This window comes from Oculina patagonica, chromosome 4 (assembly GCF_052425735.1).
Source record: "Oculina patagonica isolate OP01 chromosome 4, crgOcupat, whole genome shotgun sequence".
Lineage (NCBI taxonomy): Eukaryota > Metazoa > Cnidaria > Anthozoa > Scleractinia > Oculinidae > Oculina > Oculina patagonica.
This window is the reverse complement of record NC_135761.1, coordinates 41,749,594-41,765,157: the sequence shown is the minus strand read 5'-3', so window position 1 is coordinate 41,765,157 and position 15,564 is coordinate 41,749,594. Positions and strand designations below refer to the sequence as shown.

Below are 15,564 nucleotides of genomic sequence, written 5' to 3'. Positions count from 1 at the left end.
GCAGCTCGGATCGAGCAAAATACAATCCTGGTATGACTATATACGTGTATAACATATATCATAAAACTCTCTTTAAACTTGAATTTTGCTTAATTAAAAATCCCGGTTAAAAATCTGTGTATGGTAGCTTTTTACATTAATTTGCCCTGGTTGTTTACGTGTCTTTGTAAAGTGACAACAGGCATTTGATTTCGAAGAAATGGCTTCGAAACAGTGTGCTTATCTCTGTTCTTGTCGACCAGGGTTTTGGTTTGTCTTGAATTTGGCATTTATTTGATTTGAGCACGTGATCAACTCAGAGAAGTATATACCTCAAGCTTTTTGTCAAAAGGTAATAATTTCATCTTCGATTAAAGTGTTGTTTTGCATTTTATCAGAGATCAATAGTCACAAAACACTTTACTTATGGCACTGATTTATTTTAGGATTGTTTGTTTCAAAAAATAAACCATTTAAATTAATTGCATTACTCTGATCTTGGATTTTACTCTTGTGGTTTGATGTTTCCCCCACATTGATAGGAATATATTTAAATATTTCCTGTAAGTTATTTTTCCATTCATGTAACATTCAAAGTTATGCTATCAGGTGCCATTTTTAAGCAAAAAAGTGTTCTGCAGAAATAAAAAATCATTTCAATTTTCACTGGATGAGTAAAAACGATAAAGGCAAGCTGCCTTCACTTAAGTTAATTTGGAGAGAAAAACACATGCTATTTCTATAAAGAGAGATATTTATGTGTTACTTGAACTCTTGAAAGCCAAACTGCAGCAGGACGTAGTTTATGTCTCCTTTACATAAAATCGACAGTAGGTGTTAAATGGGAATTTAAGTTACTACTGAATATGAAGTTCTTTTTTTCATTCTTCACTCGTGCATAAATTCAGCAAATTCAACATACACTAGGACCTTCTCCAAATTAAAGTAAACCACAAACCCATCTCTTCTTAAGTGTTACACTATTCTCACCCTTCCGCAATCTGGAAACGAAACACTATTTCTTTTTGAAATAGCTGCTTGTTGAAATAGCTGCTTGTTGAGTCTAATGCTTGCGTGCGCTTTGCGCATGCGCATTAGACTCTTTGTTATATGAAAAAAGCTGTTAGCAATCCCAAGGGAATGGTTCGGGATCGATAATCGTTCGCTGTAATGTAGAAAACAATGATCAGCTGCAAGAGCGGACTCCGTACGGACACGCACGATTAGTTTCAATTAAAAACAGCCAATCAGCGACACGTGTTCCCACGCATAATTAAAAGTTCTTTCTCAAGTCACGATTATTCAACACTTGAACAGGACGGAATAATTTTCCAGTTAAGACATTTGTAAGCTTTTTGTGAAAATAAATCTTCGTTTTCAGTTCAGTTAAGCACTTGTGTTTTCGTCTTGCTTAAAAAGCAAGATGTCTTTGAGAAAAAATATTTCGACGGCGACTCGCGTTTATTTACACAATGCGACCAAATATTTATTTTGTTTTAAAAAATAGAAAACTTTACCTCGTATTTTGTATTTAAGTCATTCGAATTTTGACCAATTTTTTCTTTACAGTGCAAACAAAAACCTTCAAAAATAAAAGATGTACATAGATAAATGTAAATCAAGTTACGCGACTAAATCAAAATGCGTTTGTTTGGCCGCTTTGCAGTATTACACTGTCCCGGCCTTTGCCATACACTGAAATCGAATTTCATGCTTTTACGACTCTCAGAGATCTTAAGTTCTTCTTACAGCTAGAAAAATCATAAAATGGTTACATTGATATGGAAGTGATGATTCGCGAAATTTGTACATCATGATAAACAGTCTTCGCTCCTGTGTATGGTAGCTCGATAATAATTGCCTAGTTTCCAGCGTTCAAAAGGTCATCATTATATTGACGTGAGCATTTACACCCGTTTTTAGAAAAATCTGTCACTAAGTGCTTACAGTACAATGGAGTAACAGTCACTATTTCAAGTGCTTTTATTGCAAAATCTGTTTCAAGAGTCATCATCAAAATGGTGAAAAATCTGAAAGAAAACGATGTGAAGTTCTTCAACCCTTGTTGTAATGAACATGCTTTTTGTAAATCGTCACGCAATCTTGTCCAAATGTTTAATCGTTTCTGCTTTTACGGACAATACGGAAGAAGTAACATCAACTCCTGTTCATACTTTAAATTTTGTGAAGCATATAACATTTATGACTGTTTCGTTTTCATCCATAATCATCCACGATGCCCCTAGCTTGCTATAAGCATTTTAAATTAAACTCCCGAACACAAACCTCTAACCAATTTTAACCGGCTTACGAAAACCGCGCAATCTGTATCACTATGCCATACGGCATTAGACTCATGTCACCCTTGGTGACCTATTTTTTCTTCTTTTACGATGAGGGATTTTAAATTCAACAGTACAATAAAACATTAAGTTAAAGCAAAATAAAATTTTCCCTCAGAAAACATGGTTTGACGAAGGGACATTTTTCTCACAGGTTAGTCTCTTCCCTCTCTTTTGTAGCAGCCAAGTACTTCCAACGATATTGTTAGAAAAAGGTTGTCATCTCCGCAAACAAATAATCTGAGATCATTACCTGAACCGTTTTTTTTCCTAGGACAGTATTGTCTGTAATGACTTCTTTCGTGTGATAGATTTTGAAGTTAAAGCATAAAATAATCAGCTCCGGATTTTAAAAGTCAATTACAGCAACTTGATTCACAGATTCTCACAGGTTAGTCTCTTTACTCTCTTTTGTAGCCAGCGTAGCTTGGCGTTCCAGTCAGTCGGGGAGAGCGAGAAATCACGCGCGCGAGCAAAAGCGACGGCGAGAGAGAAGGAACGCGTTCTTTCTTTCCTTTTTCCCCGCCGTCGCTTTTGCTCGCGCGCGCGATTTCTCGCTCTCCCCGACTGACTAGAACGCCAAGCTACGCTGGCTACTCTCTTTTGTAGCAACCATGTATTATCCTCGGTGTGCCTGGCGACCTTCCAACGATATTTTTAGAAAAAGGTTGTCATCTCTGCAAACAAAGAATCTGAGATCATTACCTGAACCAGTTTTTTTTTCCTAGGACAGTACTGTCTGTAACGACTTCTTTCGTGTGATAGATTTTGAAGTTAAAGCAGAAAATTTTCAGCTCTGGATTTTAAAAGTTAATTACAGCAACTTACAAATAACGTCGTGTTTGGGGAATTAGCTCAAATGGTAGAGCGCCCGCTTAGCATGCGGGAAGTACCGGGATCGATACCCGGATTCTCCAGTTCTCTTTTTTTAATAAAATTTAATAAACGTTATTTTTTTTTTTTAAATGGTAGATAGAGATTTGCATAAGAGCGCGTTACCTGACCGCATTATACAAACAGGTTTATTTTGCTCTGGAAAAGACAAAATTCCGGTTTTGAAATAATTCTTACATGTACATTATTGATTGAAAACTCTCTTTCTTGAATATTTCAAGAAATTTTGTTTCTCAGTTGTTTCAGTAATAAATTACGTACGTAGGACGTAATTTTCTTATTTTTTATAAAACGACATCTTCTGTTACAATTGTGTTAAGAAGCCAAATACGTAAATTCAACTTTCTGATCAAAGTGTGTTTTGGCAAGCCGATATTAGCTATGACATAACTTTCCTGTTTGCCGAATAATTCCGCGTTCAGAACTAAAAACACCTCACCTGTGGACATGTTCTTGTCTTTCTTGCAACCTTGGCTACTACTATTTTTTAATAAGAACCAAGGTTAGCTTTGCCTTAACATAGTTGTATTTTTCTAGTTTCGATTGGTTAATCTTTGCTTGCCTTAGAAAGTCAGATGCATGCGCATGGGATGTGCACCCGAGTACTTTGTTTTTAGCCATCTGGTGAGTGTTTGGCTGTCGTCCCAAGCGCACCCTAAGATGGCGTAAAAAGCTTGCATATTGTAGAATGCAGTCAGCTGGCTGTTCGCTGTCGCATTAAAAAAAGAAAGCAGCAAAGTTTGAAGATTCTCGGGGTTTTTCCATGCTGCTTAAGCAAGTGATCTTTCATGATTGTCTGCTTAATCATTATTTTTTTATTTATTTGTTATTTATTTTTGTACATTGCATTACACCTCAGAATACGTTACGTTACACATATAATCTTTATACTACCTCTGCAAGCTTACTAATAAAGACACATTTTTTCTCATTTCAAATGTGCTGGGGGATTACCCCAAATGTTAGAGCGCCCGCTTAGCATGCGGTAAGTACCGGGAAAGATACCAGGATTCTCCAATCCTTTTTATTGCTTTTATCAAAAGAATTTCTTTTCTTATCAGTGAAAGATGAGAAAGATGATTTCGTAATAATAAGCAATGTCTCAATACATCTTGAGCATAATTTACAAGGATACGGTTAGGTAGGGCAATCAATCTTGTGAATGATGACCGTGATAAAAGGCAAACATCATCACTCGAAAAAAAAATAGAAAATTAAATCATCATGTAATGTTTGCTCTTTTCTTCATTGTCGTTATTTTTTTCTCTCTTTCAATAGACGATCCTTAGAATTTACAGAAATACAATGTCCTTTCCTGTGAAAATAAAGTGGTAATTGTTGAGGGTTTGTATTTGCTTTTTCTTTAAAAAAAAAGAACTGGAGAATCCGGGTATCGATCCCGGTACTTCCCGCATGCAAAGCGGGCGCTCTACCATTTGAGCTAATCCCCCGGCACACTTCAGATGTGAAAAATGTTTCTTTATCCCGATGAAATTTTATTATTATTATTTATTATATTGGATAACGATTTTTCCGGTGGATAGCGAAGTAGGTTTTGTATAACATTTTTATCCGATAGTGATTTATCAGAGGAAAAGTAAGTTGTATAGTGTGATCGTCCTAGTAAGAGTAGTTCTGAGAAGAACTGTTGCTGGCGACTGACGTTTCGATAATCTGAGCTGAAGTCCAATGAAACGTTCTTGGCAGTCGATGATGTCATCATAAGTCTGGTCCGTTGAAATTGATTGGTCAATTTAGCTGTGATGAAATTGGCTGTAAGTCTCGCGTAAAGTTTTTTAACAGTAATTGGTCATGAAATGAATATATGAAATTCATATATTTGTACTGCGGATATACACTTTAAGCAAATGAAAGATTATCGCAGTAATGTACTCAACTTGAGCAGTTGAGAAAAGCAAGCCTGAAAAAAATTCAGGCTTGAACGGGAATCGAACCCATGACCTCTGCGATACCCATGACCTCTCAGTTTCGATCCTTTTATTGTTAGTTGTAACGAGAGGAAAAATGATTATTTGGGTTAGTTTTATTTATTGCTTCGCTGGTAAAAACATTGAAAATCCAACGTAGAAATTATTGTTTTGGTTTTTTAGCTGTGAGATCATAACTGTAGATAACTGTTAAACTGTAAATGCAACTGCAGAACTGCAGAAAGCTGTAATCCACCTGCGAGTTTTTGAAAGTAATTAATGTTTCAGAGCTAGGATTAACTCTAGCCAATCGAGCTTAGAAACGTTTGTTTATGTTCTCAAAAATAGCGTTTTCTCGTATGATGTAATCTGTATCGCGTCACTAGCTCGCCCTTAAGTAGAACTGCACTGTAAAATATTCTTTGGTGATCTTTGGTACTGTTCTAGCACCCCCGGTGGTGGGACGCCGGTTAGACAAACATCCCGTTGATTACTGTTGGTTACGTTATTGGACTAAATCTCTATTGTTGGAGCCAAGTAACTGCGTATTCTCTGCCGTTCCGAAGGACTGTTGTTGCTGTGTTAGATCCTGAACTTCCCGTAGCTGCAAGCGTGGTTCCCCCTCTATAAGTGTATACAAACGAACGACCGAAAACAGCGCTAAAACTTCCGTTTCATAGTCAAGTTAAGTCGTTTTGATTAGTGTAATAAAATTAGGTCGATCTGGGTTCAAAATCGGTACAAGACACAAGTACACGGCACATTTGAGGTAGCAGAACTTTTATTCAAATTAGATAGTTATTTACGTTATATTTTTTACGATCGGTGTCCCATACAATTCTCTATATACACAAGCGGTTCCATACACCACATATGCAGAGTCGAATTTTGAGCTTGGGAAGCCTGTGGTAAGATGTAACAAGCCAACGCATTTCACATCGTAAGCCAGGGCCCTAAGAGCAGCAGAAATTATGGATAAAGCATAAGATCAATGGTTAAGCAATAAAACTTTATTCATTGCATGAAGTCTCCGTGGCGCAATCGGTTAGCGCGTTCGGCTGTTAACCGAAAGGTTGGTGGTTCAAGCCCACCCGGGTACGGTTCCTTTTGTTTTTTTCGAACGGAGTTCAATTTTAGTAAACGAAATCTCACATCAACTGGAATTGCGTTCGTGTACTCTAAAGGAGCGTTAAAATTTTTGAAATTTTCGTTTACTCGCTAGTGAGAACGTCTATCAGAACGTCACCGTTGTTACAGGTAGTTTTCCTTGCCCTCTTTTCCACCTCATCCTCCCCTAACGCTAGCTGAAGACGCTCAAGCACAGAAGCACATTTTAGAGATGGAACTATTTTAATTCAACCCACCATTGTTTTAAACTTTCTTGCGTTTGATTAGAAAGTAGACATCGATCTTTACAGCAACAGTCTTTAGTCGATTGGCCTGAGTTCGACTTGTCTGGGTGGCTGGGTTCTATCTTTGAACGGTGTTGTTGTTGTTCGTCCTTCGTATTCGAAGATGACCATAAGACATCTAGATTCTTTGGTGAGTCCGCAGATGGCTGATAAGGCCAATCTGGGCCAGGAAGCCTCTCCCACATGTGGAGCAGAAGTGGGTAGGGGCTGTGCTGTTTGTGCTGGCGGCTCTTCCCTTGCGTGCTGCTCGCTTCTCCTCGGCTTGACAGGACCTGCGTTTCTCTGCTGCCTGGGCTCCTTTTGTGATGCATTGGCGCCAGGAGGGTCTGTCGGAGGCAAGAGACTCCCAGGACTCAGTGCTGATGTTAAAGTCTTTTAGGCAGACTTTCAGACTGTCCTTGTAGCGCTTTCGTTGCCCTCCAACTGTGCGCTTGCCAGAGGAGAGTTCTCCGTAGAAGAGCTGCTTTGGAATGCGATCGTCTGGCATGCGAGAGACGTGGAATGCCCATCTCAGCTGGGCCTTGCGCATGATGGTTAGGGCGCTGGAAAGGTCTGCCTGCTTCAGTACTTCCGTGTCCGGGACTTTGTCCTGCCAGCGAATGTGGAGAATGTTTCGGAGGCACCTCAGATGGAAGTGGTTGATCAGCTTCTCATGCCGTCTGTACGCAGTCCAGGTTTCGCAACCGTACAGTAGGGTGGTGAGGACCACAGCACGGTAGACTTTAAGTTTGGTATTGAGGCTGATTCCTCTTCTCTCCCAGACTTTCTCCCGCAGTCTCCCAAACGCGCTGCATGCCTTGGAGATTCTGTTGTTGATCTCAGCGTCAATGTTTGCATTGCGAGAGAGTGTGCTGCCTAGGTATGTGAAAGACTCAACTGCCTGTAGTGTCTGACCATTTACCGTTATCTGCGGCTCGTGGTACTGCTTGTTCGGGGCTGACTCGTGGTACTGCTTGTCCGTGGTACTGCTTGTTCAGGTTCTGACTAAGGCCGTGTTCATGTTAGTACCCGAACACTGGTACCTGGGCACCAGCAAAAAATAGCGTCGTGTTCACAAAGAAAACCAAAGTACCCAAGTACCATTGAGAACTCGTAACATGGTGTGGGAGTGTAAAATGCGTGTTAAACTATTGTCTGGTTTCCTTAGTGTAGTTGCAATCGAACATGTTGGATTAAACACAAGCTTTCTCTCAAGATTTTGGAAGACCTTTCTATGTGAACGTTTATACCACGGTCGTTTCCGTAGTGTAGTGGTTATCACGTCCGCCTAACACGCGGAAGGTCGCAGGTTCGAGCCCTGCCGGAAACATTTTTTCTTTTTTCCTTCTTTCATTTCTTTAGCATTTTATTTTTTAAAATTATCATATTTCTCTTTTTTCTTCATACTTCTTTTATTTATTGCGCGGCATTAAAAAAAGAAGACAATATATAAATAACCTGCGTACACGTTTAGGAAAGTCGTTCATACATTGTCTCTAAACTTTTTGACGCACGTAAACGCACGTAAAATATTTCGCGTCAGTGGAAATCAACCTTAACACAACTGATCATTTCCTTATTCCTACTATAGCACCACAATTTGCCGGCTTCCATTTAAATTGTTTTGTATCGTACTCATAATCTCGTCTTGTGTTTTATAATTATTGCAAATAGAAGCCACAGGCGCACTTTGTATCATGATCAGCAAGGTTGTCAAACAGCAAAACAGTACTTACTGCTGGTCAATAAACAAATCTTACCAAAAAAAACAGTTTCTCTGATGTAATCCATTGGGAAATAATTTTATCGATCACTGTTCAAAATTTGCAATCAGTCCGATTAACTTTAATTTCTCAGCCTAGGAAATCTAGTAATTAATTTACATCGTTTTTTACTAAAAAGCATTATTGAAGCTGTAGTACAAATAAAAAAAACTACTCCTTTGAAACAAAAAGGGGCAAATTTTTCGAAGTAATTAAAAGGCACCGATGGGATTTGAACCCATGACCTCCTGTTTACTAGACAGGCGCTCTAACCAACTGAGCTACGGCGCCCTGTGTTGCGTCTGCGGATTATTTTTTAACTAAATGTACTTATTTTTTCCAAATCGATAATTTTAATTTCTGTTAAAATAACTGAAAGTAATCGAAATCTTAAAAAAAGCCATTGGAATAGGTTATAAAAGTGTTTTAGCATACCCTTTCTAAAAATAAGTTCCACGAATTCGAGCAAGCTCTCTTGCCTGACTGACTGGTTGACTGACTGACTGACTGACTGACTGACTGACTGACTGACTGACTAAAGGCTGAATGAATCCTGTGATTTAAGTGCCAATTTTCCATTTAAAGATATTGAATTAAATAAAGAAGCTCGGGATTTTTGGCGTCCCAAGGAGTAAAATTGCTTCATTCAAATCGCTGTAAATGCACCTGATTCGGCACAAGCGTCAGCTTACAATAAATATCAAAAATTTAAGCTCAGTGGATATCACACTCGCTCTTAAATAAATCATGACATGGTTGAGATGTAAACAGCAAAATATAAATAAAAGACATTGCCACTTGTTAAAGTCTGTTAATTGTTCTTCAATCAGCCTGGTATTCTTACTTATTTAAACTCCCCACGTACCAGTGACTGGTCCGTTAGCTCAGTCGGCAGAGCGTGGTGCTGATAACGCCAAGGTCGTGAGTTGGACCCTCACACGGACCACGATGTATTTTTTTCTTCTTTTACGATGAGGGATTTTAAATTCAACAGTACAATAAAACATTATGTTAAAGCAAAATAAAATTTTCCCTCAGAAAACATGGTTTGACGAAGGGACATTTTTCTCACAGGTTAGTCTCTTCCCTCTCTTTTGTAGCAGCCATGTATTTCCAACGATATTTTTAGAAAAAGGTTGTCATCTCCGCAAACAAATAATCTGAGATCATTACCTGAACCAGTTTTTTTTCCTAGGACAGTACTGTCTGTAACGACTTCTTTCGTGTGATAGATTTTGAAGTTAAAGCAGAAAATTTTCAACTCTGGATTTTAAAAGTTAATTACAGCAACTTACAAATAACGTCGTGTTTGGGGAATTAGCTCAAATGGTAGAGCGCCCGCTTAGCATGCGGGAAGTACCGGGATCGATACCCGGATTTTCCAGTTCTCTTTTTTCAATAATATTTTATTAAACGTTATAATTTTTTTAAATGGCAGATAGAGAATTGCATAAGAGCGCGTTTACCTGACCGCATTATACAAACAGGTTTATTTTGCTCTGTAAAAGACAAAAATTCGGATTTTGAAATAATTCTTAGAAATATTTATGAAATCATGAAAGCCTTTGGAAAGGTAGAAATAAATAAATTACAGAAGGCTTTCGACACACGTCTTTACCCAAACCCAATATTTCTGTCTGTAGCCCAAACCCAATTAAGTTGGGGGGTCTAGCCATTATACACACAAAATGTCTCGAAAGAAAAATGCCCTGTGGATTGACCGTGTCCGATCCAATACACACCTATAAGTTGCCACGTATCCAGCGTGGTGACCCGATGGTGTAGTGGATATCACGCCTGACTAGTAACAGGGAGACGCGGGTTCGAAATCCTGGATTTCTGTAAATTCGTTTATTGAAAGAGAGGAAAAAATAACAACAAGGAAGAAAAGAGCAAACATTACCTGATGATTTGATTTTTTTTTTCGAGTGATGATGTTTGCCTTTTTATCACGGTCATCATTCACAAGATTGATTGCCCTACTTAACCGTATCCTAATAAATTATCCTCAAGATGTATTGAGACATTGCTTATTACTGACGAGATCATCTTTCTCATCTTTCACTGATAAGAAAAGAAATTCTTTTGATAAAAGTAATAAAAAGGATTGGAGAATCCGGGTATCGATCCCGGTACTTCCTGCATGCAAAGCGGGCGCTCTACCATTTGAGCTAATCCCCCGGCAAACTTTAAATGTGAAAAATGTGTCTTTACTCCGATGTAATTTTATTCACCATGTCCCCAGTTTTTCGGGGTGTAGATAACGATTTATCCGGTGGATAGCGAAGTAGGTTTTGTATAACATTTTTATCCGATAGTGATTTATCCGAGGTAAAGTAGGTTGTATAGTGTCATCGTCTTAGTGAGAGTAGTTCTGAGAAGAACTGTTGCTGGCGACTGACGTTTCGAAAATCTGAAGCTGAAGTCCAATGAAACGTTCTTGTCAGTCGATGATGTCATCATTAGTCTGGTCCGTTGAAGTTGATTGGTCAATTTAGCTGTGAGGAAATTGGCTGTAAGTCTCGCGTAAAGTTTTTTAACAGTTATTGGTACTGCGGATATACATTTTAAGCAAATGAAAGATCATCAAAGTTATGAACTCAACTTAAAATAGAACCCATGACCTCTCAGTTTCGATCCTTCTATTGTTAGTCAAGTTAAGTCGTTCTGTTTCGTCTAATAAATTAGGTAGACCGAATTCAAAATCGGTACAAGACACAAGTACACGGCACATTTGAGGTAGCACAACTTTTATTTAAATTAGATAGTTATTTACGTTATATTTTTTACGATCGGTGTCCCATACAATTCTCTATATACATAAGCGGTTCCATACACCACATATGCAGAGTCGAATTTTGAGCTTGGGAAGCCTGTGGTAAGATGTAACAAGCCAACGCATTTCACATCGTAAGCCAGGGCCCTAAGAGCAGCAGAAATTATGGATAAAGCATAAGATCAATGGTTAAGCAATAAAACTTTATTCATTGCATGCAGTCTCCGTGGCGCAATCGGTTAGCGCGTTCGGCTGTTAACCGAAAGGTTGGTGGTTCAAGCCCACCCGGGACGGTTCCTTTTGTTTTTTTTTCAAACGGATTTCAATTTTAGTAAACGAAATCTCACATCAACTGGAATTGCGTTCGTTTACTCTAAAGGAGCGTTAAAATTTTTGAAATTTTTGTTTACTCGCTAGTCTATCAGAACGTCGCCGTTGTTACAGGTAATTTCCTTGCCCTCTTTTTCACCTCACCCTCCCCTAACGCTAGCTGAAGACGCTAAATCACAGAAGCACATTTTAGAGCCCACGATTGTTTTAAACTTTCTTGCGTTTAATTAGAAAGTAGAAATCGATCTTTACAACAACAGTCTTAAGTCGATTGGCCTGAGTTCGACTGGCCTGGGATTAGGCTCTTACCGATAGTGCTAGCATATTTTTGGCATTATTTGGCTTCGCGAGCATTTTCTTTTACATTTTATCCCAAAAAGCACTGCTAGCATTATTTTGGATTTTCGACTGATTATTTGTATAATTTTGTGTTAAAAAGCACAATCTGACTTTATTGATGGCGTCCAAAGCCTCCCAGATTTATTTTGCCCTCATTTTAGTCATAGGAGACGAGGAGGCCTGGGAATAGGTTTGATAGGTCAGCGGTTGCCTTCTAGAAACCCAGCCGTCACACTCGTTCCAAAGGTGACGCCATCAACGTTGTCATCGAGGAACAATGGAAGTCAGCCAGCCAAGGCAGAAAATGACAAATGTAACTGAAAATCTGAAAATGCAATATTCAATGTTTAAAAAAAAAGAAAAAAGTGAGCATTTTTATGTAACCCACGAGCACTTTTTTAACAAATTAGCATTATTTTAGCACTTTCTTGGCAAAAAACAAGCGCTGCTTTAAGCATTTAATGCTTTTTATACGAGCACTATCGGTAAGAGCCTACCTGGGTTCTATCTTTGAACGGTAAGCAGGTTCTGACTAAGGCCGTGTTCATATTAGTACCCGAGCACTGGTAGCTGGGCACCAGCAAAAAATGGGTCGTGTTTACACACAGAAAACCAAAGTACCCAAGTACCATTGAGAACTCGTAACACGGTGTGGGCGTGTAAAATGCGTGTAAAACTATTTCGTGGTTTCCTTAGTGTAGTGACAATCGAACATGTTGGATTAAACACAAGCTTTCTCTCAAGATTTTGGAAGACCTTTCTATGCGAACGCTTCTACCACGGTCGTTTCCGTAGTGTAGTGGTTATCACGTCCGCCTAACACGCGGAAGGTCGCAGGTTCGAGCCCTGCCGGAAACATTTTTCTTTTTTTTCTTCTTTCGTTTCTTTTGCATTTTATTTTTTATAATTATCATGCTTCCTTTTTTCTTTCTACTTTTTTTTTTCATTGCGCGGCTTGAGACTGGCGCTAGTGTTCACCCTCCAAAAGCATCACCGAACGCTAAACGAATATGTTGGAAATAAGCGCCCAAATGATTGATGTTTAAAGAAAATTTTAAAATCATCTTTGTGGGGACATTCCACCTCCCTGAACAAGGGGCAATGACTTTGTTGCCTGTCATCTTTGTGATCTTTGATTTTCTTGTTGTGCTGGGTATGTTAATTTTATAAACCTTTTTCCAAAATGGACGAGAAACCGGTATTATTTTGTCTTCATGTTAATTGGCCTTCATGGTCTCGTTTTAATCCAAAGATTCTTTTGACTACTGCAGATGCAATCGAGGCCAAGAAGGCCAATTAACATGAATAAAACTTAAGAACAAATTAGTTATTGACAGGGTTAAATCAGAATCGACCAAAAGAGCGTTTTTTTTAAAGGGGCCGATATTTTTAATACTCTTATATGAATCTAGTTCTAGTGTTTTTTGATAGCAGTTTTTATAACTGAAATGGTCATCCTGTATAAATATGTTTTTATTGTTATTATTATTATTATTATTATTATTATTATTATTATTATGAAAACAAAAGAATAGTATATTTTCCGCCATATTGGAAAAGGTGTATTCTCTCTGAATTCGTGGTCCTCTTCCTGTAATCAGGACAGAGTTTGTTAGCAACCACCTGACTCTGGAAACATAAATTCAAAACATATATTTTGTTTCTTTAAATGTAACTTTAAATAAAGCAAATGATACGAGACCTCATATTGGAAGCTCGCTGGAAACTTCCCATTTCCCGGGGTGCGAAAGGTTTTTATTGATAGATCCAGTAGCTGCTAGAAGAGGCTTCTCACTTGCAACCTCGCAGAAGTAAATCGCTTACAAAAAAGAACGAGTGAAAGAAAGGACAAACAGACGAGCGAACGAACGAACGAAAGACTGATTGATTGGATGGCTGACAGATGCCAATCAAAAAATTATATTTCTCTTTAATAATATAGATGCCTTTCTCTGCAAAAAATTAGGTTACTTCATTCATGAAGCTTTTGCACTAAGAAATGAATCGACAATCGCAACAATTGTCAATTAGTTGATCCTATTACTTGCCCTTACATATCTTTAGATATAATTCGTATTATTATTATTATCATTATTTTCCTATACTTTTGCAATACCATTTGTAATTGGGAATGCAAATAAAGTGTGTTGTTGTTGTTGTTGACTGCTGAATGAATGCTGTGATTTAATTGCCAAATACCTATTCCATTTAAAAATATATAACGAAATAAAGAAGCTCGGGCCTTTTGGTGTCCCAAGGAATAAGATTGTTTAATTCAAATCGCCGTAAATGCACCGGATTCGGCACACGTGTCAGGTTACAATAAATATCAAAAATTTAAGCTCAGTGGATGCACACTCGCCCTTAAATAAATCATGATATGGTTAAGATGTAAACAGCAAAATAGAAATAAAAAAAACATTGCCACTTGTTGATCTCTGCCAATTATTCTTCAATCAGCATTCCTCCTTTTCCCTTCTTTCCACCTTTATAAAGAAGTTTAAATTTAACGAATGGTATTTACTTATTTTAACTCATCTGGTACCAGTGTCTGGTCCGTTAGCTCAGTCGGCAGAGCGTGGTGCTGATAACGCCAAGGTCGTGAGTTCGACCCTCACATGGACCACGATGTTTTTTTTTTTTTCAATTTAAAATTTAACAGTACACTAAAACATTATGTTAAAGCAAAATGAAATTTTCCGTGAGAAACATCGTTTGACGAAGAGACATTTTTCTCACAGGTTGTTCTCTTTTGTGACAACCATGTATTTTTTCTCCGTGTGTCTGGCGACTTTCCAACGATATTTTTAGATAAAAGGTTGTCATGCTCAATAATTCCGTGTTTAGAACTGAAAACACCTCACCTGTGAACATACTATTTTTTAATAAGAACCAAGGTTAGCTTTGCCTTAATATAGTCGTATTTTTCTAGTTTCGATTGGTTAATCTTTGCTTGCCTTAGAGAGTCAGTTGCATGCGCATGGGATGTGCATCCGAGTATCCATCTGGTGAGTGTTTGGCTGTCGTCCCAAGCGTACCATAAGATGGCATAAAAAGCTTGCATATTGTAGAATGCAGTCAGCTGGCTGTTAGCTGTCACATTTAAAAAAAATGAGAAAAATTTGAAGATTCTCGGGTTTTTTTTATGCTGCTTAAGCGAGTGATCTTTTACGATTGTCTGCTTAATCATTATTATTATTTTTTATTTATTTTTCTATTTACATTGCATTACACCTCAGAATACGTTACGTCACACATATAATATTTTAACTACCTCTGCAAGCTTACTAATAAAGACACATTTTTCACATTTCAAGTGTGCCGGGGGATTAGCTCAAATGGTAGAGCGCCCGCTTTGCATGCGGGAAGTACCGGGATCGATACCCGGATTCTCCAGTTTTTTTTTAACAGAAAGCAAAGACTCAACGGATATTCATTTTTTTTAAAGGTGTATTAAAATTAGGAAGGCAAACATGTTAGTCAATGGAAGTTTTTAGCATAAAAAATATATCCTTTTTTCAAAGCAGACAAATATTAATGTTTCATCTTTTGGATCAAGGAATATGGCCGCTCTGACATCAAGAGAATTCCTCGTACAATTCAAAAGATTGTAATTTGGGCGTGTCCGGGAGTAGACTGTCCACAGCCTCCCTATTTTTCAACGCAAAAAGTGACCCCTTGCACCTCCCGTTTTGCGCTTGCGTCCTGTTCTCTCGCCGTTCTTTCCCGCGCTCATCGATCAAAAAAATAAGAAAAAATAAAGGGATGTGAACAGTCTAGTCCGAGAGTCGAACTGGGACTGTAACTGAAGCAAGAATCATA

The 15,564-nt window shown here is 38.2% G+C and overlaps 8 non-coding genes across 8 annotated transcripts; 7 read left to right on the top strand and 1 right to left on the bottom strand.

The window, feature by feature from the left end:
- Positions 1-3,165: 3,165 nt before the first annotated feature.
- On the top strand, positions 3,166-3,238 carry Trnaa-agc (transfer RNA alanine (anticodon AGC)). Its single transcript has one exon. It is a non-coding gene; the product is annotated as a tRNA-Ala (tRNA).
- Positions 3,239-6,169: 2,931 nt separating this feature from the next.
- On the top strand, positions 6,170-6,243 carry Trnan-guu (transfer RNA asparagine (anticodon GUU)). Its single transcript has one exon. It is a non-coding gene; the product is annotated as a tRNA-Asn (tRNA).
- A 1,548-nt stretch (positions 6,244-7,791) lies between these two features.
- Trnav-aac (transfer RNA valine (anticodon AAC)) lies at positions 7,792-7,864 on the top strand. The gene has a single exon. It is a non-coding gene; the product is annotated as a tRNA-Val (tRNA).
- A 650-nt stretch (positions 7,865-8,514) lies between these two features.
- Trnat-agu (transfer RNA threonine (anticodon AGU)) lies at positions 8,515-8,588 on the bottom strand. Its single transcript has one exon. It is a non-coding gene; the product is annotated as a tRNA-Thr (tRNA).
- Positions 8,589-9,170: 582 nt separating this feature from the next.
- Trnai-gau (transfer RNA isoleucine (anticodon GAU)) lies at positions 9,171-9,243 on the top strand. Its single transcript has one exon. It is a non-coding gene; the product is annotated as a tRNA-Ile (tRNA).
- Positions 9,244-11,292: 2,049 nt separating this feature from the next.
- Positions 11,293-11,367, top strand: Trnan-guu (transfer RNA asparagine (anticodon GUU)). Its single transcript has one exon. It is a non-coding gene; the product is annotated as a tRNA-Asn (tRNA).
- Positions 11,368-12,527: 1,160 nt separating this feature from the next.
- Trnav-aac (transfer RNA valine (anticodon AAC)) lies at positions 12,528-12,600 on the top strand. The gene has a single exon. It is a non-coding gene; the product is annotated as a tRNA-Val (tRNA).
- A 1,695-nt stretch (positions 12,601-14,295) lies between these two features.
- Trnai-gau (transfer RNA isoleucine (anticodon GAU)) lies at positions 14,296-14,368 on the top strand. Its single transcript has one exon. It is a non-coding gene; the product is annotated as a tRNA-Ile (tRNA).
- The last annotated feature ends 1,196 nt before the right edge of the window (positions 14,369-15,564 follow it).